The following is a 23,316-nucleotide window of genomic DNA, read 5'->3' as shown; positions in this document are numbered from 1 at the left end:
ACCACAAAAGGCATGTTAAGAAATAAATAAAGACATTTCACAAAATGGTTTGCTCAAAATAGGTGGGTACCACAACTAGGTGTTGCAACAGACCATACACACTTGCTTCCCCCCCCCCAATCCCCAGCCACAACACCTAACAATGCTGTCATATCGTTTACATATCTAAGCCAACCCCAGGAGCACCAGATCTTACCCAAGTCTGTAAAGCCTCTGAAACCACTAACAAGGTCTGACCGGAATCCTTCTTGGGGTGGCTCATTAAGTGCAACTGGGAAACAATGTTGCAGGGCAGAGTGAGCCTGATCCAAATTTCTGCCAGCCAGTCAGCTAGTCATGCTCTTTCCCAGGAAACTACATTCCATCCCCCTCCCCCGCCCAAAAAAGCAAGGTGGTATTCGTTGGCTATAGAGCATGCTCAGTCTTCATTGGTCTGTTTTGGGTCCCCCTCCTTTTTAGGGGTTTTGTCCCCAGTTGTTTTGTTTGTTTGTTGTTCTGAAATCTTGGCTTTTCTGTGAACCTGCTGATACCTCCCCTTGTGTGCAGATGGAGCCATTTTGACCACACAAGGATCCGTAAATGATAATAAAACATATTGGCTGCCCACAACTGCGAGTCTCCCAGAATTCTATTCTACCTGACATTCAGATATGCCATAGGCATGAACTTAAAGCACAGTTGCATAAAAGCACTCCACAATGAGTGGCTTGCTAAGGTTTTTGAAAAGATCATTGCTGGCCGTGGGTTCATACGATTACCGCTGCAAGCTCCCCAAAAATGATACAGCAGCCATGTCCAACTGAGAATCCTTGTCACAGGTGGTCTCTATCAAAACATTTCACAGTCTGGCTGGTCCACATTCAGCTGTTAATCCACTTTCCCCACATTCAGATTTAGGCTGGAATAGTCCATGCCTGCAGCTATTTGATTTGGCATATGCGAAGCAGCTTCAGTACCCATCCCCTTTTGTTTGTGTCCCTGCCTTCTAATTTATTAACTCTGTTATGCCAGTTAAGTACTGTACCCAGGGCCGGATTTAGGTTTGATGAGGCCCAAAGCTACTGAAGGAAATGGAGCCCTTTATATGTCCAGCTGTCCTTTGTCAACAACAGTCGCTGTTTTTTGTGTTGAATATATGTTATATGGTAATTTATGGACCTAATAGGTATCTAAAGCCATTTGTACATGTTGCCATGCAACCAGTCCATGCAGGCACCCTATATATAGAAATGAGCAAATCAGTGATATTTTAGGGAGCAGGCTAGCACCGGGGCCCATTACTGTACTTACATCATAGGAGCCTACACAACACAAGCACTGTTGCGGTATATATAGGATTTATTTTGTTTTTTATCTAATATTTTGGAAATGTACATCCAGGTTTTTTATCCCTTTAAATTTTTTTTGGGGGGGGGGCCAAGAGAGTGGGGCCCTAAGCTATGGCTTGTTTAGCTTATACGTAAACCCGGCACTGACTGTACCAACAGGGCATGCACGCAGATAGCTTTTTAAATTAAAAAAACACACACAAAAAAAATCCTCACCTAAGAAGTGTGCAAAAGCGCAGTCAGCCAACTGTAAATTTGCTTGTGCAGTTTTCTGGTTTCATGCAAATCTGAGGGTCAAAGGAAAGCTGGATAAGAAATGAACACACTGATGAAGCAGTGGGTGTGGAAAGCAGAGTAGCAGAAAGTGGTAATTTATCCACCCAGCCCCCCCCAAAAAAACAAAACAAATTGTATGCAACCCTGAGTAGAGAGGTTTGGAGCCCTATCTCCCCCAACTTATTGGATTACAATTGATAGGGGTCTACATTCAGATGGGTGTTGCTTGATGGTAATGTCATTTAGACAATGCAAATTAAATAGAAATGCAAACAGCTGTCAATACACAGTAAACTCCAGTGTGGACGAGCCCTCAGACTATAATTAGGTTAACATGTCTACACTCACTTCATATTAATCAGGTCTTAAATTGCATAACCCAGTTGAGCAGCCCACCAAGAAAAAACTAGCTTAGCCAGTGCACTTCACGGCTGTAGAATGATTTCTTCCAGGGTCTTCTGCTACCTATAGGATTGTGCCCCACCCACCCATGCAACAGAGTCACTGTGTCCCCAACAGCTGCAGGAGTTGCAGCGCTTCAAAAAAGTGCCACTTTGCAGCATGAAGGTGCCACAGTGGTGAATACATTTATTCTTTCCTATCACTTATCTATCTATCAACTATAAATGTAAGACTGTCATCACGCAGCCCCCATTGGATCACAATCCTTGCATCACAATCCTGGATTTGTATGAAGCTAGAGTGCACATATGATCTGGCTGTTGGGACCAGCTGTGAACTATTTTGACCAACTGTCACAGCCAAACTATACAGGATACTGGAAAATGAGTGATCAAATCTTGTACCCTTTTAAAAAAAATATTATTTTTGTCAAAACACAAAGCAACTGTGTGGTGTGCGCACATTTGTGTGTGCATGAGAGAATTGAATCAAATAATCCAGTTGGGGCAGCAGCACCCAGCTCTTTCCACCATGCTGTTTTCCTGATCTTAAAGATCCTCTTCCCCCACCTTGGATACCAGTCCAACATTGGAAATAATATAGGGACCTGTGCAGTTGCCGGTAGTTTGTGGGAGATTTAGAGCAGGGAAGCAGCACAGTAGAATGGGTTAATTGCTCCATCCCTCAGCATCATGTCTTAATCCAATTCGCACTTCTCTTCAAAACTTTTTCAAACTAAAACTTTTATTCCTGGATTTCCCAGCAGCTCACTGGTTTATCTCTCAGTGGGCTGCTAAACCCGGGCCTGTGGATTCTTATATACAAATAATAATAATCCTGCACATTGATCCGTAGCATGTCAAGGAGAAGGCTAGGCTGGCAGTTAACTCAGTTAGTTTTGCCACAGCCTGATTATTGACATGAGATAACATGGAGTCAATTATTTTCACTGGTAGTACCAGTGTTATGGAATGCCCTCCCTGGTGAAATACAAGAGGTTCCATAAGTATTGGCATTCTGCTGGCTCTTTAAAACATGCCTGTTGAGGTAAGCTTTCCTCTGATTTCCTGGTCTGTGATTTTAACAGACTTGTTTATGATATATTTTAATTAGGGATGTTTTTCTACTTTGATCTTACTGTTTTACTATGATTGACAGCTTGTTATTTTGCTGCTGGCCTTTTCTGCTTGGGAAATGCATTGACACTTCTTCTCAAGATGAAAGGCGGTGCATGTAGGAGGAAAATTGACCTGACCTGTGTGTGAGTAATTAACAAAATAATCAGCTGGGTACCTAAATTCCAAACATAGGGCTTTGCACACCCCTCCAGCAGGAGAGAGCCCCCAACAGAATTAAAAACAATCTCAGAGTTAAACAGCAGTATTGCTAGTAGGTTGCTAAACCTTTTTGTATATCCCATTTAGTGTACTTTAAAACGCCTGCCCCCTCTCTCTACACCTGTAGCAATGAACAGACCACATACAGTTCAGTAAGTTTTAAATGCTTAACTTACTAAATCCAAAGGTCCAATTCATGTGTTATTTCATGCAGCAGCAAAAAGAACACAGGCAGATTACTTTTGGGTGCAAAATACAGCATATAGTTTCAAACATTAGTCCTGGTTGATTACATGGCACAGAGAGAGGTGAGGAACAGAAAGAGAAGCAGCTTCACTTCCTTCCTCATGGAGGTAAGGGGCATGACCTAGCTGAGTCTAAGAACTCTGTGGTTTTAAACCCTTCATGCACCAACTAGTATGTATGCATAGATATGTTTGACTGCAATTTCCCACAGTATATAAATTATTTTAATAACAACAATCCAGTTTCCTTTGTTGTTTTTGTGTCATGTATGAAAAGACTTCAGTACATGTAACAAAAACGGGTTTCAGAAATTGTTGGTTTGTAAGCCAATCAATAAAACGAGTTTCACAAAGCAGAGAAACACACAAAAAAGAGGAAATTGGCACAACAGGGACAGAGGTGAACAAGTGAGCTTTCCAACATCCTCTGCTACGCAACGCAGAACTCATTAATCTAGACCAGGGGTAGGCAACCTAAGGCCCATGAGCTGGATGAGGCCCAATCGCCTTCTCAATCCGGCCCACGGACAGCCCGGGAATCAGCGTGTTTTTACATACATGAGTAGAATGTGTCCTTTTATTTACATTGTATCTCTGGGTTATTTGTGGGGCCTACCTGGTATTTTTACATGAGTAGAATATGTGCTTTTATTTAAAATGCATCTCTGGGTTATTTGTGGGGCATAGGAATTCGTTCATTTTTTTTCAAAATATAGTCCCGCATGGTCTGAGGGACGGTGGAACGGCCCATGGCTGAAAAAGGTTGCTGACCCCTGATCCAGACCAAACATGTTTTTCTTTCTGGTGTACACACCACCTGCGCACTAACAGCACCCATCCCTTCCCAGGGTCAGCTGCAGAGGTTACACAGCACCTTGGGAGGACTGGCTAATGCCAACTACTAACACACCTCAAGGAGGTTTGGGACTTTCTGCTTTGTGCCATACCATCTGCAACTCATACAGAGTCAGACTCAAAGGGCAAGGTAGCTCAGGTCAGAAGCTAGACACTCATTTTCCCATGAAAGTCAAAGGGTGATGATTATCGTTATATAACAAAAAACAAAACAAAACAAAACTACTACTACTACAACAACACATTACCGGGCCCAGTTCAAATTGCTGGTTTTGACTTTTAAAGTCCTAACCAGCTTGGACCCGAGCTATTTACTGGACCACCCACACCTATACTAACCAGCCCACACCTTAAGATCTGCTTCGGAGGCTCTCCTGGTATGCCCACTACATAAATCAGTAATGAGGGTAGCCATAAAAAGTCCTTTTGGTGGCCTGCCTCATCCCTATGGAACAATGTCCTATAGGACTGACACCAAACCTCCATGCTGAAGGCTTTTCAGAAGCCCTGACGACTTACCTGATTGGTTTCAGGAATGATATTCAATATGAAGAGTACACTGAGGTCCATCTCTCTGTCCCATTTGACTCAGGAAAGGCTATAGAGGTGTTAGACCGACACCTGGAGGTGGCAGTGGGGCTGGGGGGGAAAACCTAGGAGGGGAATAAAAATTTCCCCTTACCAGCCGAATGAGCACTGCAGACAGGACAGAGCCTTCCACGGCACCTGTGGGCAGCAGGTTAGCTTAGAGCACGGTTGGCCAATATGGTATCCTCCAGATGATGTGGGACTACAACTCCCATCAACCCCAACCAGTATGGCTAATAGTAAGGAAAGATGGTAGTCTGAGTGCAACAACATCTAGAGGACAACACACTGACTACTCCTGACAGATGCATTCACTGTATTCTTTCTGGTGCTTGCTGAAGACATTATTATTTAGGCAAGCCTTACTCAGATGTTTGGAAAGTTTATATGGGTTTTAATTTGTTTTCGGTCTATTATGGTTTTAACTTTGTGTATGGTGTAAATTATAGCTGTAAAAGTTTTTAGTGATGGTTTTGTTGTTTAGTGTTTTTTTGTAAGCCACTTTGTTTTTTCCTACAACCAAGGTGTATATAAAATTTATGAAATAAATATAAATATATAAGGAAGGGCGCAGAGAACACCACAGCTGTGTCCTCTCACCACCTCACCGCCACTTCCTGCCTCCCAGGATCTGCCACCCTAAGGCAACCACCTCACTCTATCCAATGGTAGAACCAGCTGTGGCAGCTACTCATGCAAACACCAGCCTCCTCCTCCTTCTTGCTCACTTGCCATTTCCTTCTGGGTGCCACACACAGTGGAGGGGCTGGGTCCCAGTAACTCCTATCTCTCCCCCCCCCCCCGCCCCAATACCTACTGCTCCAACAAGAGAGAAGGCAAGCAAAGAGGTAGGGAGAGTCTGGGCCAAAGGACCAGCTGATGGAGGCTCCTTGCAACTAGGCACTCGCCCAGTGCTTCCTAGCAGGAGTAGGCAGAGACAGCAGCTGCTGTGGCTTCCTCCTGTCAAGACTCTCTGTCAGCACTGGGAGAGGAAAGGCGAGCTCGACTTCTCTTTGCTGAGCAGGCGAGAGGGCTGAGCCCACTAGAAGGAGGTGACCCAGCAACATCCCACCCCACCCTACAAGCAGCCCTGCAGCATCCCCGCTGAGAGCTCCTTCCCCCGCCCACTGGGGCTGAAGCGAAGCCTCCCTCCCGCTCAGGAGAAAGACAACAGCGGCGGCGGCGGCGGCGACGTCACGCGCTGCCCGGAACTCAGCTGGGTTTCCAGCAGAGCAGCGGGAGGAGGAAGCCAGGCGTGGAACAGCCGGATGAATAATGAAAGCCGAGGCCCGCGCTGATTGGCTACCAGAGGCGCCTCCCGGCGAAGGGACCCGGAGAGCTCGCCGGCGATTGGTCGGCGGCGGAGAATGTCGGCAACTCGGGGCGCGCGGGCGAGAGGGAGGGGGCGGGGTCAGGCTCGCAGCCAGCAGCCGGGGCAGGGCTAAGAGCGCGGCGACGGGAAGAGGCCGGATCGGTCCCAGCGGTGGGCAAGGGGCGCCGGGCGGTCTGCAAGGTAGGCCGGGGGGCACCGGGGGCGGGGGCCGCCGGGCGTGCCGGAGCCTTGCTTTGGGGCGGGAGGGCTCAGCCTCGGCTCAGGTAGAGGCTACCTCTAAGCATGTGCAGAATGCCCGCTCCATCCGCCGCTTGAAGGGTGACAGCTGGGGGCGAGGCGCTGCTCCGAGGAACAACTGCTTCCCCTGGGGAATCAAGGGCCAAGTGGGCAGGAATTCTTTAGTCAGGATGGGGTCGGCGAGCGGCTAGGAAAGAGCAAGTTGTGGGGAGGAAGAGGCTCATCTTGGGTGCGGGGAAGAGGTGGGTGCTGGTGGAGGTCTGCTTTATCCTGCCAGCTATGAGCCTTGGAAGGAGGTGGTGGGTCATGGGAGCGAACGTTGCCTCTTGAAGGATCCGGGAAGTCTGCCGTCATGTATATAATTTTTTTGGAGGGGGTGTGCGTGTGTATATGTTAATGCGCGTTCTGTTTCCTTGACTTCGGATTAACTCAACGTGTTGGGACTGTCGGCGGAGGAGGGAGATGTTTGCTCTCCGTGCTCCCTCCAAAAAGTGTGAGGGGTCTGCGCGCGCCCCTGATATAGGTTATTGCCCCTGAAGTATGTATTAGGTTCACTTTGCGGGCCCACCCCCAATGGCGGGGAGCGTCTGGAGAGACGCGGAAAAGGGAATAATTGTAGGGCTGTTGCAGGTGGGTTGGAAACCCATGCTGTTCCCTCAACTACAAGGAAAACGGCTGCTGAAAGCGAGGGTCCCATCTGCACTATGAATTTAAAGCGGTTTTGTACCGCTTTAAACAGACATGGTCCCCCCCCTCCCGCCCAAGCATCCTGGAAAGTGGAAGAGGACTTAAGAGGCTTAAAAGTTGTGAGGAGAGTTGAGCGTCAATTCCGGGAATTTCCTGGGAAGAAGGATTGATTGTTAAACCTCTCTGAGATTGTGAGCTGAATGTGTATGTGAGGGGGGAGGGGTGTCTCATGACAACTCTCGGCACTCTTATAAACTACAGTTCCCAGGATGCTTTGGGGGGGGAACGGAGGATGGTTTAAGGCTTTTTAAAAAACTGCTTTGAGGGTTTTTTGATTTTTTAATCAAGCCGTGTATTTATTTTATGAAATAAGTAAAATAAAGTGCTGTGATACTGCTTTAAAAGTACAGTATAGTGAAGATGGGGGCCTAGGGAAGTATGGCAGCTGTCACCTATGCAGAGCTAGCTGATAAGGTGTTATTTAGGGTGCATTGTTCTTGGTTCTTCCTATCATTCAACAAGGAAGGGTTGGGGCCTGGCTTGACATCCACATGCCTTATTTTTGTGGGGGTGGTATCCCTGTTGCTGGAAGTTATCAATTGGGAAATCCCCATTTTTATTTCTCTCTTCTCTCACCCCACCTCGGCATCACTTCTTTATCTGGCTATACAAACACAGTGTCCCTGAACGTGAGTCTTCATAAAAATCAGATTTAAAAACAAAGCAAAACTGGAGCCAGCCTCCCAAACAGCTGTGGGAGATTCTGACCTGGTTTCCTAGTGAAGTGATGTTTTGCAAGGTTGACCCCCCCTTCTCACTGACTTATTCTGTTGCCTGCTAAATTGGGTGCTGTTGGGTAGCAAAAAAACCCTCCACTAAACTTTAAAAAAAGGCTGACAGGAAGCTTCTGTTTGCACAAGTGTCTCAATAGGCCAAGTGTGGGGGAGGTTGCGTTATGGTGCAAAAACAGCTCTGCTGCAAAGCTGGCCAGTCCAAGGGTTACGATCTGGCGATGAGGCTTTGAAACTTCCGTCAATGTTTACCTTTCTGTTTCAGAAGGAAGGCCTTCGCTACTTTCGAGGTACTTCAGCTTTTGCTCTGGATTGCATTGCCAGGTTTCGATGGGGATAGGAGGTCCTTGGCTGCTTCCAAGGTTGCCTGGGATGCCTGCTGGAACTTGCAAATTCCCAAATTGTCCTTAAGAAGCTTCTATCAATAATTTAAGAATGTGCTCCTTCACCAGAGCATTCAGATCTCTCAGGGGGGTTCTTGCATGGCTAGGGAAGTGACCGAAGAAGGAGCTTGCTCTTTTGACTGTGGGTTGCACAGGCAGGTTTTTCCCCATTATAGTGGTACCTCGGGTTAAGTACTTAATTCGTTCCAAAGGTCCGTACTTAACCTGAAACTGTTCTTAACCTGAAGCACCACTTTAGCTAATGGGGCCTCCTGCTGCCACCGCGCCGCCGGAGCACAATTTCTGTTCTCATCCTGAAGCAAAGTTCTTAACCTGAAGCACTATTTCTGGGTTAGTGGAGTCTGTAACCTGAAGCATATGTAACCTGAAGCGTATGTAACCTGAGGTACCACTGTAGTTTATCTGACCCAGGGATTCATTGTATAGACATTACAATGGCTATTTAATTGAGGGAGCAGGGTAAGCGATGATCACTTTCTCCTGCCTATGGCAAGGTGCTTGCTTTCTTAACAAGGGCTGGGGAACCTGTAGTTTTTAAGAAGTCGGTTGGCTCCAAGCTCTATCATCATCCTGGACCGTTGACCATGCTAGCTGGGGCTAATGGGAGTTGTAGTCCAACAGACCCTGGAGGGCCACTGTCCCTGGTTTAGGCATTGGGACATATTTCTGCTCCTGTCCTCCAGGATAACCACAGGGAAATGGAAGTGAAGAGCAGCAGCATAGACTAAGATCTTTCAAAGAAGCGGGAATAATGTCCTGCTGTTTTCAACTGAACTGGGCACTTAAAAGATGCAGTAATGTTGTATACAGTGGTGCCCCACAAGACGAAATTAATTCATTCCGCAAGTTTTGTCGTCTAGCGAATTTTTCGTCTTGTGAATCACGAAATCCCATAGGAATGCATTGAAAATCAATTAATGCGTTCCTATGGTCAAAAAAAGTCCAAACAAAGCCAAATTTGGTACAACAACAGTTTATTAACTGCTCTTTAAAGTCACACATACTGTAAAGAGCAGTTCAAAAATTGAAGGGAAAATAAATTAACTTTATAAACAAAACATGTCTTTGTTTTTAGACAAAGGAAACAAAGTCGCGAGACGTTTTCGTCTTGCGAAACAAGCCCATAGGGAAATTCGTCTTGCGAGGCAAATCGAAAACGGGAAAACCTTTCGTCTAGCGAGTTTTTTGTCTTGCGAGGCATTCGTCTTGCGAGGTACCACTGTACCCCCCAAAATTTTCCCAATGAAAATACGGACACCCTATTCCATAATAATAATAGTAATTTATTATTTATACCCCACCCATCTGACTGGGTTGCCCCAGCCACTCTGCGCGACTTCCAACATATATATAAATGTTTTAAAACTTCCCTATACAGGGCTGCCTTCAGATGTCTTGTAAATAGGTTGTATAGTTACTTATCTCCTTGACTTAGGGGTCGCATACCCTCCAGCATTTCTCCTATGAAAATAGGAACGTCCTAAGGAAAAGTGGAACATTCCAGGATCAAATAAAAAACCAGGTCGGCTTCTGTAAATCTGGGACTGTCCCCAGAAAAAAGGGGCACTTGGAGGGTCTGATATTGATGTTCCAGTGCCCTGACTTCCATGATGTTGACTGTGAGGTGTTTGCTGAGAACCAGTATTCTTTCTCTGTCTCTTTCTCCCCCGCTTCCCCACCCCCCTCTGGTTTGCAGTAAGTCAGTTTTATGATTCCTGGCTGACTCCTGCTGCTGCTGCTGCTGCTGCTGTTCTCCCAGCTGGCGTCTCCAATGTCAAAACCACAGTGCAGTGTTTGTCTCTGGCCTGTGTTTATAGAAGCAAGGTGCGAAAGAAGAGACATCTTATACAGGAGCTTGGTTATAAAGATCAGAACAGCTATTCTGTAAGCGTAATAATCCATCATGATCCAGCACAAAGCCCTTGGCTACGTGGAACAAATGAAACTTGTTAAAGGTCACACATGCAAAACAACTTTGCTTTCATTTTAATTCTTTCCCCAAAATAAATGGAAATGGGAGCATTTATTCGACTGGGGGTGGGGGGAACTACACTCAATGTGTCAAATCTGGCTTTTAATAGTCTGACACAGTCTGCCAGCTATTAAGAACTGGTCCTGCTTGGAAGTCGGGATTTCTGATGAGTCCTTTGTCAGAGGCATATATGTTGTAGTAAAGTGAGGCCCTTAGTTAAACCAAAAGCTTTTGCTCCATATGTTTTGTGATAATCCTGCAAACAGGTATTGAAATGAAATTTTGTGCCTATGTTCAGGACATACTTCTGCATCTTAAGTTTTAATCCCATGCTGTTTTGTCTTTTTTTAAATGCACATGTATAAAATCCAGCAAAATAACATATCTTTACAATAATTAAATTTATCTTAGACCAGTGGTTCCTTATTAGGGGTCCGAGGACCCATAGAATGCATCCAGGGAGTCCATAGCCCCATCCCTTACCTACCCCCAACTATTTTTTTGTATTTTTTGCATAGTAATATAACAAATTTTATTGTCTGTTTTAGTGCTGTATGATTTTTGTTTTGTAATAATTTTTATTAGTTTTCAATTACAGCCCAATAATAGCCTCATTATAACAATAGCAATTTTAATACAATTATTAATACAAATAATTAAAATACTGAATTACCAGTATATAATTTAGTTAAAGTGGCTCTCCGCGTGCTAGATTTGATGGTTTGATAATTTTCTTTATTTCTGTGTTCCAAAATCTTATCAGGTTAAATTACATTCTGGTCACAATAAAAATCCCTTATACAACAACGGCAATATTAATAACTTTTATTCGTGTTGGCACATTAAATGATTTATAAAACTGCAAGTGAGGAACTCAAACTATAGCCGTGTTCTTCCTGTGTGTGGCAATTATTTTGTCCATGGTGTTTCTTCCTGTCCTTATAAGATGTTATGTCTTTCTTTCCCCTGGTTGTTGCTGTTATCCGTCATGCCTTTGGCAGAGCTGATATCCCATTGTCGTTTCAGTAATTTCTCCATTGCTCTGTCCCATGCGTCGTTGTTTTATACCGAGAACTTTAACAACAGCTGCAAAAGTCACTCTGTCCCAGTAAATAAACTGTTGCCACCATTTTCCTTCTCAGCCTGGGAAGAAGAGCGGTCTGTCGAACTGCAGATGATTCAATAAAGAACCTTAGCAGCTACTTGGCAGTTCACAGACTCCTTCCATCCTTCCTTCCTGCTGAAGATATATGAGCAATTACACTTCCAATAAAATTAAATTCTATGTCCTCTTAGCATTATTCACTTTGTAAATAATAAAGGGTGGGGAAGAGTCAGCTCTAAGTTTCCACCGTAAACCTTTTGCAAAATAGAGCTTCCCTCCCTCCCCCCCTTTTACACACACAGTTCCATTTAATGTTATATTCCATGTTTATAATCCTGTTTCTTCCATCCTCGCTTGAACAAATATACAGTAATTTGAACTAACATTCAGAGGAGGGTTGCTGAATCATAAATGTGGAAAAGAAAACTTTAAATAAACTGTAGGCTCCCCCCCCAGTCTTTTGCACCAAATGAAGTCTTATCTCAAGTTCAAACCTTAAATCCTTGCAGTTGGTTTGTTCCACCGTTTGTGATCTTATCTCTTCTAGCACGTGCCTGTACTTTAGTCCAAATTAAGCTCTAATTAACAGGAGAACCTCTGCTTCTTAATGGCAGCGTCGGAGGGTTTTCAGCAAGCGAAGTGCTTTTGCACTCGGCACCTCCCTGGCCCCTGCATTCCATGCACTGCTTTATTCTACCTAACTTGTAGAGTTGGAGAGTGCCTTGTAGCCCACACACACCCTGCACCATGGAGGACATTCAGAGCTAGAGCGCCCCATATCTCAGGTGGCACAGTGGGTCAGTATGCTTGGCTCTTAACCAGAAGGTTGGTGGTTCGAGCCCACCCAGGGACAACTGGGCAGGATTCCTGCATCACAGGGTGTTGGGCTTGGTAAATCTATGGGTACCTTCCAATCATACAGTTCTCTTATTCTATGAATAGGTGACTGCCCAGCCGCTGATTGAAGATCTCAGGCTGACAGGCCAGGAGAGGACATTTTCTGTGGCAGCTCCTCATCTGTAGAACTTCCTTCCCCACAGAGGTGTGTCTGGCACCTTCAACATGGAGCTTTTGGTGAATGCTGAAGACATGCCTCTTCACTGTGGCTTTTGACACTTGATGTCTTATTTTTTTGGGACGTGGATGGTGCTGTGGTCTAAACCACTGAGCCTGGGGATTGCCGATCGGAAGATCGGCGGTTTGAATCCCTGCGACAGGGTGAGCTCCCATTGCTCGGTCCCAGCTCCTGCCAACCTAGCAGTTCGAAAGCACGTCAAAGTTCAAGTAGATAAATAGGTACCACTCCGGCAGGAAGGTAAACGGCTTTTCCATGCGCTGCTCTGGTTTCGCCAGAAGTGGCTTAGTCATGCTGGCCACATGACCTGGAAAAACTGTCTGCAGACAGACGTCGGCTCCCTCGGCCAGTAATGCGAGATGAGCACCCCAACCCAAGAGTCATTCACAACTGGACTTAACTGTCAGGGGTCCTTTACCTTTACCCTTTTATGTCTTATTTTTAGGACCCAGCTTGTTTCTGCGATTGTTGGTGGTTTTGAACTGCTTTTAATAATAATAATAATAATAATAATAATAATAATAATAATAATAATACCCCCCCATCTGGCTGAGTTTCCCCAGCCACTCTGGGCGGCTCCCAATTGAGTGTTAAAAGAATACAGCATTAAATATTAAAAACTTCGCTAAGCAGGGCTGCCTTCAGATGTCTTTTAAAGATAAGATAGCTGCTTATTTCCATCACATCTGATGGGAGAGCGTTCCACAGGGCGGGCGCCACTACCAAGAAGGCCCTCTGTCTGGTTCCCTGTAACCTCACTTCTCGCAAAGAGGGAACCGCCAGAAGGCCCTCAATGCTGGATCTCAATGTTGTGCAATACTGTGTTTTAACATCAGTATTGCATTTTAATTGTTGTACCTTAGCCTGGCACCTTAGGGTGAAGGATGGGTAATAAATTGTAATATTTGTAATATTTATGATAATATCTCCAGAGAGAGAGAGAGAGCCAGCCCACCTGCCAGGCAACAGTTTCCAGCATCAAACTGATCTTATCATGAAGAACCTTTTAATGTTCATCCAAAATCTAATCCTGCCCTTTGGGGCGGAGAGAACAAGGCTTTGTCATATCACTCCTTCATTACCTGAAGGGATTTCACACTGCAGCCACCACACCCCTCAAGTCTTGGCTTCTCCAGAATAGATATCCAGGTCTGTAGCATCTTCTTTGACAATATGTCAGTATTTAATTTGTATTCTGAGTTTCCCAGGGTGCTCAGAAAGGTGTGCCATAATGTTTCTCACAGAAACGGCGAGAATCCCAGAGTCCATCCCTTCAAATGAGTAGAGAAGTGTCATTCAACTAGGAGAGGCAGAAAGTTCAGTGGCTGTCTTTATTTCGAAACAAATGCTTTGAGTTTTCTTTGCTTGTTGTGGTTCTCCCAGCACTTTGCTTTTAGTGGTTCCCTAGCCATGTGCACAGGAAACGTTTCTCAAAGTGAGAAGTGGCCAGTGCATTCAAAGCTGCATTATCTTCCTCCACGTGCAGAAGTGCTTTCAATTCTTTCTTGGTGTATGTGGTTTCTGTTCTGCCTCTCTCTCTCTCTCTGTTTTAAGCCTATGAAGAGTCCTGCTGCAGCAGGCCAATGGCCCATCTTATCGAACAGCCTATTGTATCTCAGAGGACATTTATCAGCACCCTGCCTCATCCTGCTCCTTCAACCGCATGAAGAAAGCATGGGGCAAGTTGACAGATGAGATCCCTGCAGATTCAGATTATTAACAGCCATGTGCAGAAAGTTCACAGGGCCTGTAACCACTGTTAGAAGTGGTGTTTCTCTTGGGGACCCCATCTTTATGGACACCTTCTAGCTCACTGGCCTCGTTTGCTTATACAGTGGTACCTTGGAAGTTGAATGGAATCGGTTTCAGAAGTCTCTTTGACTTCCAGAACATTCAGAAACCAAGGCGCGGCTCCTGCAGCCAATCGGAAGCCCCGTCGGACATTGGGTTCCAAAGAACGTTTGCAAACTGGAACACTCACTTCCGGGTTTGTAGCGTTCGGGAGCCAAAACATTCGACTTGCAAGGCATTTGGGATCCAAGGTATAACTGTAATGCTAAGCCCAAACCATAGCTTAGTGAACAATTGCAGCCACTTCACTACCTTCCACCCCACAATCCTGCCGCTGAACTACCTGGCTGGACTAAACAGACCATGGGCAGTTAACTAAGTACAAACCTTGGAGCCACTTGGGTTCACGTAGAGCTCTGAGCCAAATCACGGCTTTGCTCTGGGTAGCCTGACAGCATCAGAACCAGGGGAGGAGTGAAGCAGTCAGCTTTTTCCCTAGGCACCTGTACCTATATGCATGTTCTTGCTGTGTTACATCCAAACCAGACAAGGCACAAATTTCATGCATATATTTAAAAACAAAACAAAAAAACAAAACATGGCAAGTCAAGTGTCTTAATTGCGCTTTTAAATTTTAATAGTTTTTGTTTGATACAGTATTTTAATAGTTGTATTTGTTTTGTGAGCCACTCGGAGAATTTATGTTATGGATTGGCTATGTGCCACCAGCCTTTCCCCAACCTCCCAGTACTTTGCACTACAAATCGCATCAGACTCAGCCGGCTGGGGAAATCCTGCTGCTTTAAAATCTTTCTCTCGGCCCAGCTTCGCTTTTGTGCAAGCATGATGAGTCTGCTGTTTGCAATGGGGAATCAAAAGCATTTCCTGATCCACTGTGCAGACTGCTGGCTTCTTTCACTTTCCATTCATGGTTTGAAAAAAGAAGACAGCTCTGAATTGTGCCATGGTGGTGGTTGTTCTTTGAGACTGAAATGTCTACCCTCTCCCTTGCCTGCCGACAACTTATTTCAAATGATTCTTGACCCTCAGGAAACTGAAAGATCGGAACAGACAAATAACAGTTCTTTCCTCCCGGGCTTCATAGCTAGCTTCCAAATGACCTGTGCGTGGAACAAATCTGAAGGCAACTTCCTTGTCTCTGGGGCAGTTCCCAGCAGAGTCTGCCTCCTGTGTTTCCCGTAAGCCCCTTTCCTGCTTTCCAAGGGAGTTGCTGGAGGCTGGCTTTGGGGGCGAATGAGAACAGAGATTGAGAATTCATCCCGTGCTTACCGGTCAAGACTGTAAAGGTACAGTGTTGTTGGGGGGTGGGGGTGGCGTGTCCTGTGAGTTTTGTTTCATTTCGTGCTCTGAGGGGGCTTTTTGAATGTGGGTGAAAGTAAACGTGACTTGGTAAATGTGGAAGGTTTGCCAAAAGTCCGTCTGTTCTGCAGATGTGACGGAATGAGGTGCTGGCGTGAATCGCACCACAGCAAAGAGCTGGTGGGGAATTACTTTTTTTAAAAAAAGCTATCTCATTTTAATTCTGGACAACCTGCCGTCCATTACAAAGGTCTTTGGCTATATACAATAAAATTTATTTAAATGGAAATATTTTAATTCCGTAACTGGAAAACTAGAACTGAAAAATGGATGTGCTAGTTTGTTTACTTCCTAGGAGGTACGCGTGGAGGAGCATCTGTTTGGTGTAATGGTGAGAGTGTCTGACTAAGACTTGGGAGACCAGGGTTCAAACCTCCACTCAGCTATGAAGCTCACTTTGGGCAAACACACCCTTTTAGTCTAACCTACCTCACAGGGTTGTTGTGCAGTTTAAATGAAGAGGATGAAAACTTAGGGTTGCCATACGTCCAGAATATCCCAGACTTATCCAGAATACTGCAGTCGAAAGCAGTGTCTGGGTGGAAATCACTAAAAATGCTCGGGAAAATCCAGACATATGGCAACCTGTGTTGGCAGTGTCATTTTTTTGCTATTTTCCTTAAAAAAATAGGGCAAAAACTGTTTGTTTGCCAAAAAAGCTCAACAAACGATGTATGCCACCTAGAACTCTTTGGAGGAAAGGTGGGATAGAAATGCAGTAAGATAAACAAACAGCAGCAAACCCCAGCAAAAAGAGCTTTTAAGCACTCTGTCTTGCTTACCAGGCTCTGGGAGACACTCACCTGGAGGCCTTTGTGAGATGTCACAAAGGCCTCCAGAGTTTACACAAGACCTTTCCAGGGCCTGGTAAACACCTTGCATGTGTTCACCGTATTTTTTGCTCTATAAGACGCACCAGACCACAAGACGCACCTAGTTTTTGGAGGAGGAGAACAAGAAAAAAAATATTCTGAATCTCAGAAGCCAGAACAGCAAGAGGGATCGCTATGCAGTGAAAGCAGCAATCCCTCTTGCTGTTCTGGCTTCTGGGATAGTTGCGCAGCCTGCATTCGCTCCATAAGACTCACACACATTTCTCCTTACTTTTTAGGAGGGAAAAGTGAGTCTTATAGAGCAGTGTTTCCCAACCTTTTTTGGGCAAAGGCACACTTGTTTGATGAAAAAAATCTCGCGGCACACCACCATTACAGCCCCGTGACGTCAGCGCGCAGCGTCACGCCGGGAGGGACGCACGAAAGTGAAAGTTTTCAATTTTTTCCCCTCCCCCTTGCCGGGGAACCTCCAAGCTTTGGGGGTGGGGGGGGAGGAGGCAGCAAAGCGAGGGACTGAGGGACGGCGGCAGCTGAGGCGGCGGCGGCTGTTGTGGTGGTGGCGGCGATAGCGGGCGGAGGAGGGGGCGGCGGCGGGGCCGAGGTGGCCGGCGGCGGCGGGGGAGGCGGCGGCGGGTGGAGCAGGAGGGCGGCCGAGGCCGGTGAGGGAGTAGGGTTGCCCGGGGCTTGAGGAGCCGTCGCCGGGAGTTGCTGCTGCTGTTGTTGCTGCTGCTGCCCGGACATGCCGGCCTCCTCCTCGTCCGCTGTCTCGCGCTCCTCCCTTTTGCACGCGCTGCCCCGCCGCCGCCCCATTGGCTGGGTCCTGTCAGCTGATCCTGTGTGTGTGTGAGGGGAGAATGGAGAGAGAAACCTCGGCACCACCACCGCGGAGCCGCCCCCGGCTCGACGCGGGTCCTCGCCGCCGCCGCCTCTCACCGCCCGACTCGCCCGCCTCCCTCCCACGGCACACCAGCCAACGTCTCACGGCACACTTGTGTGCCGCGGAACACCGGTTGGGAAACACTGTTATAGAGCAAAAAATATGGTAATTTGTGTGATGGGTATGCTGGCCAGCCGCCAAGTGCATAAAACTGTGATCACGCAACTTTCGAGTCAACTGTATTTATTTAGAAGATTTATAAGCCGCTTAATCTAAGAGCTCCCCAAAGTGGTGTACAAATAAAATGTAGCTAACCCAGCTAAAATCTGCAAAACAATTAAAAAACAAACACACATAAAATAATTATTAAAGCACAGATAAAGCCAGACAAACTTTTAAAGCAAATACATTATGGGTAACTGAAATAATATATCTTGTTAAACAGCCAAGGCCAGCCAAAATCTGTTGGCATCTTAATACAAACAAACAAATGAAGTTACTTGTTATTTGCATAGCATCTTTTTTTTGCAATTCAGCAGATTAATTAGTTTATGGGGGTTGACTATGGCTTCTGTCCAGAACAGATGCAAGCAATTTACTCTGTGGCTGATACTTGCAAATTAGGCAAGAATTATTTTGTCACTCCAGACCCACAAATGCAAAATGTGGCCTTTCACGAGCGTTTGAGAATAGCAGCTCTTTTTAAGTCAGTTACCTGCATAAATTGAAACCAGAGGACACTTACCGAAACCATGACCTGTCAAATAATTTTCCAAGCAATGCTGCCGTTTTACGAATGCGGATGTGTTAAGGGCATTTTGTCACTTGAATACGTGCCAAGTGATCCTGTATCTTCCTATCTTGTCACCTCTGTTCATTTTAATTTGTAATTTGACAGGAGGAGCAGGCTAGCCAAAATGAAATCATCACTGCAAAAAACTGCTGTACTGGAGGAAGTAATTGCATAATTGCCTTATGTTGCGCTTTTTTACAAGTATTCAAAATGCCACACACACACATTGTTTCTCTACAATCCTGTGGGTTTTTTTAAATGTATGTCAGCCTCTCTCTTTTTCTTTCCCCCCCTGTGTTACTCTGAAAAGCAAGAGGTTGAGGTGTTGGCTCAGTCCCAAATGTGATTTATTTGAGCCAATAATTGTTAGTGCTACTATGAACTCTTAATAGCATCTTAAAACTCCTCCCTGTTCTTGTAACTCTGGACTTTTTGCATATATTCTATACAGTAATTAGTATTCATTGGGTTTGGATACAACCACACACAGGCTGGGTTTTTCAGATTTTTTGATGCTGCAGAGAGAGAAAGAGAACAGGAATCAAGAATTTTCTATGAAAGAAAAATATTTATATATATGTTTATGTATATAAGATAGGATGTGTGTGTGTGTGTGTATTTATATGTGTGCTTGTATATGTCTCCTGTGTGTACACACACACAATGTCCTATCAATTGCTCCCTTACATTCTCTATATCTGTGACACTTTATTCCTATCCTGTATTTACTCAAAGTCAGAGCCTGGAAGGACCACAGACCAGCGGCAACCACTGCCCCTGTTTCTTAGCCTGGCATCACTCAAGCTGGAGTAGTGTAATTGTTAGTATTGGACTAGGACCTGGGAGACCAGGGTTCAAATCCCCACAGAGTCATGGAACTCACTGGGTGACCTTGGGTCAATCACCGCCTCTCAGCCTAACCTACCTCACAGGGTTGTTGTGGGAATTAAATGAGTGTCCCCTTGAGCTCCTTGGAGAGATTTCCGACTGCAACAATAAAATACGATAAATATGCTCCAGCCTGCCACATTTTTTTATCGAAGCGTGGGTTATAAATTCATTAATAAATTTAAAATAAATTTTAAAATCTGAAAAAACCTACATTGGGCAGCTGAGATTTCCTCCCCTCCCCAACTGCCAATTTAGGAAGGAATATCTGATGGAACAAAATATCAGAACAGACTTTAAAATGATCTCAGAATTCTCAGCTTTTTAAAAAGCCCTTTGCATGCTAGCTCTTTTGTGACTGTCCCCTGCACATCCTCTAACCCAATCACAGGCTTTTGTGAACCAGGTGGTTCATTATACTTCATTACCACCTCCTTAAAAAACATTTTTTAAGAGTGTCACAGCAGAATATTTCCCCCTTCTTTCCCCATATGGTTCTGCCCTACCCCAGGACTTCCAGCATGTGGCCTCCATGAATCTCTCCCACCCCCCCAAAAATCCCACAAGCTTCTATTATGTCCTGCATTTACCATGCTCCTCTGCCTGTTTCCACAGTGGGCTGTTGCAACAACATACAGCTGCACAATGGAGGCTGTTCCATGAGGGCATTGCCCCCCCCAACTTCTCAGCTGGCCCTCACCTGCCTGTCTTCCTACTTGCAGTCAGTGGGTGGCTGTGCTTGACATTGGCTATGTCAGGCATAGGCAAAATCCGGCCCTCCAGATGTTTGGGACTACAGTTCCCATCATCCCTAGCTAACAGGACTAGTGGTCAGGGATGATGGGAATTGTAGTCCCAAACATCTGGAGGGCCGGAGTTTGCCCATGCCTGGGCTGTGTCTACTGCTGGTCTCCCTGCCTTCCAGCTTACCAGTCCCAATGGGCAGTAATACCCACCATGGGACCCAGACTTCGTGGGAATGTTACCAGGACGAGGTCCGCCTCCCCTTTCCAAGCTGACTTTAACTGCCACAGAGGAGAAAGACGTCTTTAGAAATCTGAACTCGGGAGAACTCTGGCTGGCATCCTCTTGTGAGATTCTCCGTGTGGGGAATGTGAATGGTACAGAGGCTATATATATATATATTCCTGGGGAGGAAGGATTGTGGCTTCCTCGGTAGTGCATCCTCTTGGCCTTTACAAGGTGTCAGGTTGAATCCCTGGCATTTCCAGTTAAAAAGGGGGAAACAGGTGCCCTGGAAGGCTGCTGCCAGTCAGAGTGGACTATACCAGGCTAGATCCACAGGTATTCTGAACTAGAATTAGGCACAGGAAACCCTGCCCCCTCCCTTTTCTCCTCTTTCATGGAACTCAAGGCGGCATACGTGGGGCTCCTCAGATGTCTCCCATCCAGGCACAGGCTCAAAATTTGCTTAGCTTCAGCAAGGCAGCTGTATCATTTGCCCTCAAGCCATGCCATAAGACCTGCCTGTGTTTTCCCTCTACAGAGAAGCTTTGGTATGGGCTGCCCACCTCACGCGGCCTCTCTTTGAAAACAAGATGAGGTTTGTTACCTCACCGAATTTTGCGCCGTTATTCTGAAGTGTGAGGTAAAAAGAGTTAAATACACACACTTGGAACATTCTATGTCTTTTTGGGTAAGGACCAGGGGCACAAGCCTGTTTGCTTAGCTCCTGGGAAATCTCCGGTCCAGATTTCACCTCGACCATCTAGCTTTCAGAAATAATAATGCTGACCTAACTTGTTGAGAAACTGAGAGAAAATATGTTGGGCTCTTTGAACACTTGAAGTGAGCTCCATAAATGCTAAATATAGAGCGTAGCGGTTAAGAGTGTGGTACAGTGGTGCCTCGCAAGATGAAAAGAATTCGTTCCGCGAGTCTTTTCGTCTTGCGATGTTTTTCATCTTGCGAAGCACGGTCCGTCGCTACTGCGCCTCTTCAAGCGGCTTTTTAAAAAAAGCGCAAGATGTTTCCGTCTTGCGAAGCAAGCCCATAGGGAAATTTGTCTAGCGAAGCAACGCAAAACCGAAAAACCCTTTCGTCTAGCGAGTTTTTCGTCTTGCGAGGCATTCGTCTTGCGGGGCACCACTGTACTTGGACTTGGGGGACTTGGGTTCAAATCCCCACTCGGCCACGAAGCTCACTGAGTGACCTTGGGCCAGGCACTGCCTCTCAGCCTCACCTACCTCACAGGGTTGTTGTGGAGTTTAAATGGGGAGACGGCAAGTTGAGCCTTGAACAACGCTTTAGTTTGTCATCACTTATAATGGGGGTGCTCCATTTGAAGGTACAGGTCAGGCACCTTTTCCAACAATGTTATCTCTTGTGTTATGAAACAGAGTGCCACACCCCCTACACCCCGTTATACTCCGATTTCCCATTTATTTTGACTGACACTCTTAACATTTTGAAGCTACAGCTTTGGTTTTCGCTTCAATTTAAAAGAACATCCTCAAAAATAGATAAACTTCTGCAAACCTCTGTGTGCCCACAAACGTTATATTTCCCTCTTGCTTCTTAGTGGCCCCATTTTGGCTCCATCCACCATGGAGTGATTCCTGATTAGTATCCTGGGGCAACTGTTTGGTCACTCACTTTTTGTGTTGATTGACAGTGCTGGCTGTCAATGAGGCAGTGCCATTCAGGAATACACACCCACATTTCTGCAAATATCTTTTCAGTACCTATACACATACACCTGTCTCCCCCAGTGTTTATCTAAACTCTCTTCATTGTTGTCTGGCTATGTGTGTCAGTCAACAATTAGTTTTGTCTTTGATTTCTTTTATTTGCACTTTTGGTGATGGTAGTGGGCGGCTTCTTTAATCAGCTTGCAGAAGAGAAGTGGAAAGTTGTTGCAGGACTACTTGAGCTGCCTGCCATGCAAAGCGGAAGAGAGAACTGTGTTGCCTGTGTGTCTTGATGACAAAATTCTTTCCAAGCCTCAGACTTAGAGGGTTTGGTGCTGTGTCTTTTGCTTGACTAATTATTATTATTATTATTATTATTATTATTATTATTATTATTATTTTATTATTTATACTTCACCCATCTGGCTGGATTTCCCTAGCCACTCTGGGCGGCTCCCAACAGAATTAAAAGCACAATAAAACATCAAACATTAAAAACTTCCCTAAACAGGGCTGCCTTCAGATGTCTTCTAAAAGTCAGGTAGTTGTTTCATTTCCTTGACATCTGATGGGAGGGCGTTCCACAGGGCAGGCGCCACTACTGAGAAGGCCCTCAGCCTGGTTCCCTGTAAACTCACATCTCGCAGTGAGGGAACCGCCAGAAGGCCCTCAGAGCTGGACCTCAGTGTCCGGCCTGAATTATGGGGGTGGAGACACTCCTTCAGGTATACAGGGCTGAGGCTGTTTAGGGCTTTAAAGGTCAGCACCAACACTTTGAATTGTGCTCAGAATTGTGCTCAGGGTACGTGGAGATGAGTCTAGATAGTATTCTGATCGTGGAGTTTGAGTGAGAGAATGAATGGGACCACATAAGCTCTCTTGCTCTCAGTCAGTTGTGATTCCAGTTTAAGCGCTATGGCGACTTCCAGGCATATAAAAGTTGGGCATATGTTGTATATGTTGTACACTTAAAAACTGACACACAAAAACCTGCCAAGAGTCGGAGGACAATGTGTGGTATAAATGTTATTTTTATTTTCACACATACAAGAAAGAGGTAGGAGGGAACGCCACCAGTGACATACCACAAATATTAAAAATAGCTCTGGGTGAAAAATGTTCTGCTACCAAAACGGGTGGAACAGAAACCTGTCCAAAACGGAACATATATTGACAGCCTCCATGAAACTCCATAGCATCTGTCAAAGGAATTGGGAAAAAATTGTTATAGAGGCCACCTAAACAATTTGATAACACTTTAACATGGTTTCCCAATCTGCTGCCTTCCAAGGATGGTATTCAATTAGGTTTTACTCAGAGTAAACCTGTTGTAATTAATGCACCTAACTAAATCATGTTCCATCAGTTTCAGTGGGTGATTTAAATGAAATTAGTTGAATACTACCCTTTAAATTTTGGATTACCAATTCCAATCATTCCTAAGCATTGGGTTTGGAAATAGTTGGGA

General features: G+C 45.4%; 1 protein-coding gene across 3 annotated transcripts in view; it reads left to right on the top strand.

Annotated features, from left to right (window-relative positions):
• Window positions 1-6,421: 6,421 nt before the first annotated feature.
• STAT3 (signal transducer and activator of transcription 3) overlaps window positions 6,422-23,316 on the top strand; it is a gene marked incomplete at its 3' end in the record, with an annotated part of 42,133 nt that continues 25,238 nt past the window's right edge. For all 3 annotated transcript variants that reach the window (XM_081166311.1, XM_081166310.1, XM_081166312.1), the window contains exon 1: window positions 6,422-6,544. The remainder of the gene's footprint in view (window positions 6,545-23,316) is intronic.

This window comes from Podarcis bocagei (genome assembly GCF_964188305.1).
Source record: "Podarcis bocagei genome assembly, chromosome: 13".
NCBI lineage: Eukaryota > Metazoa > Chordata > Lepidosauria > Squamata > Lacertidae > Podarcis > Podarcis bocagei.
The sequence above is the reverse complement of the archived record's forward strand: the minus strand, read 5'-3'. Positions and strand labels throughout refer to the sequence as shown.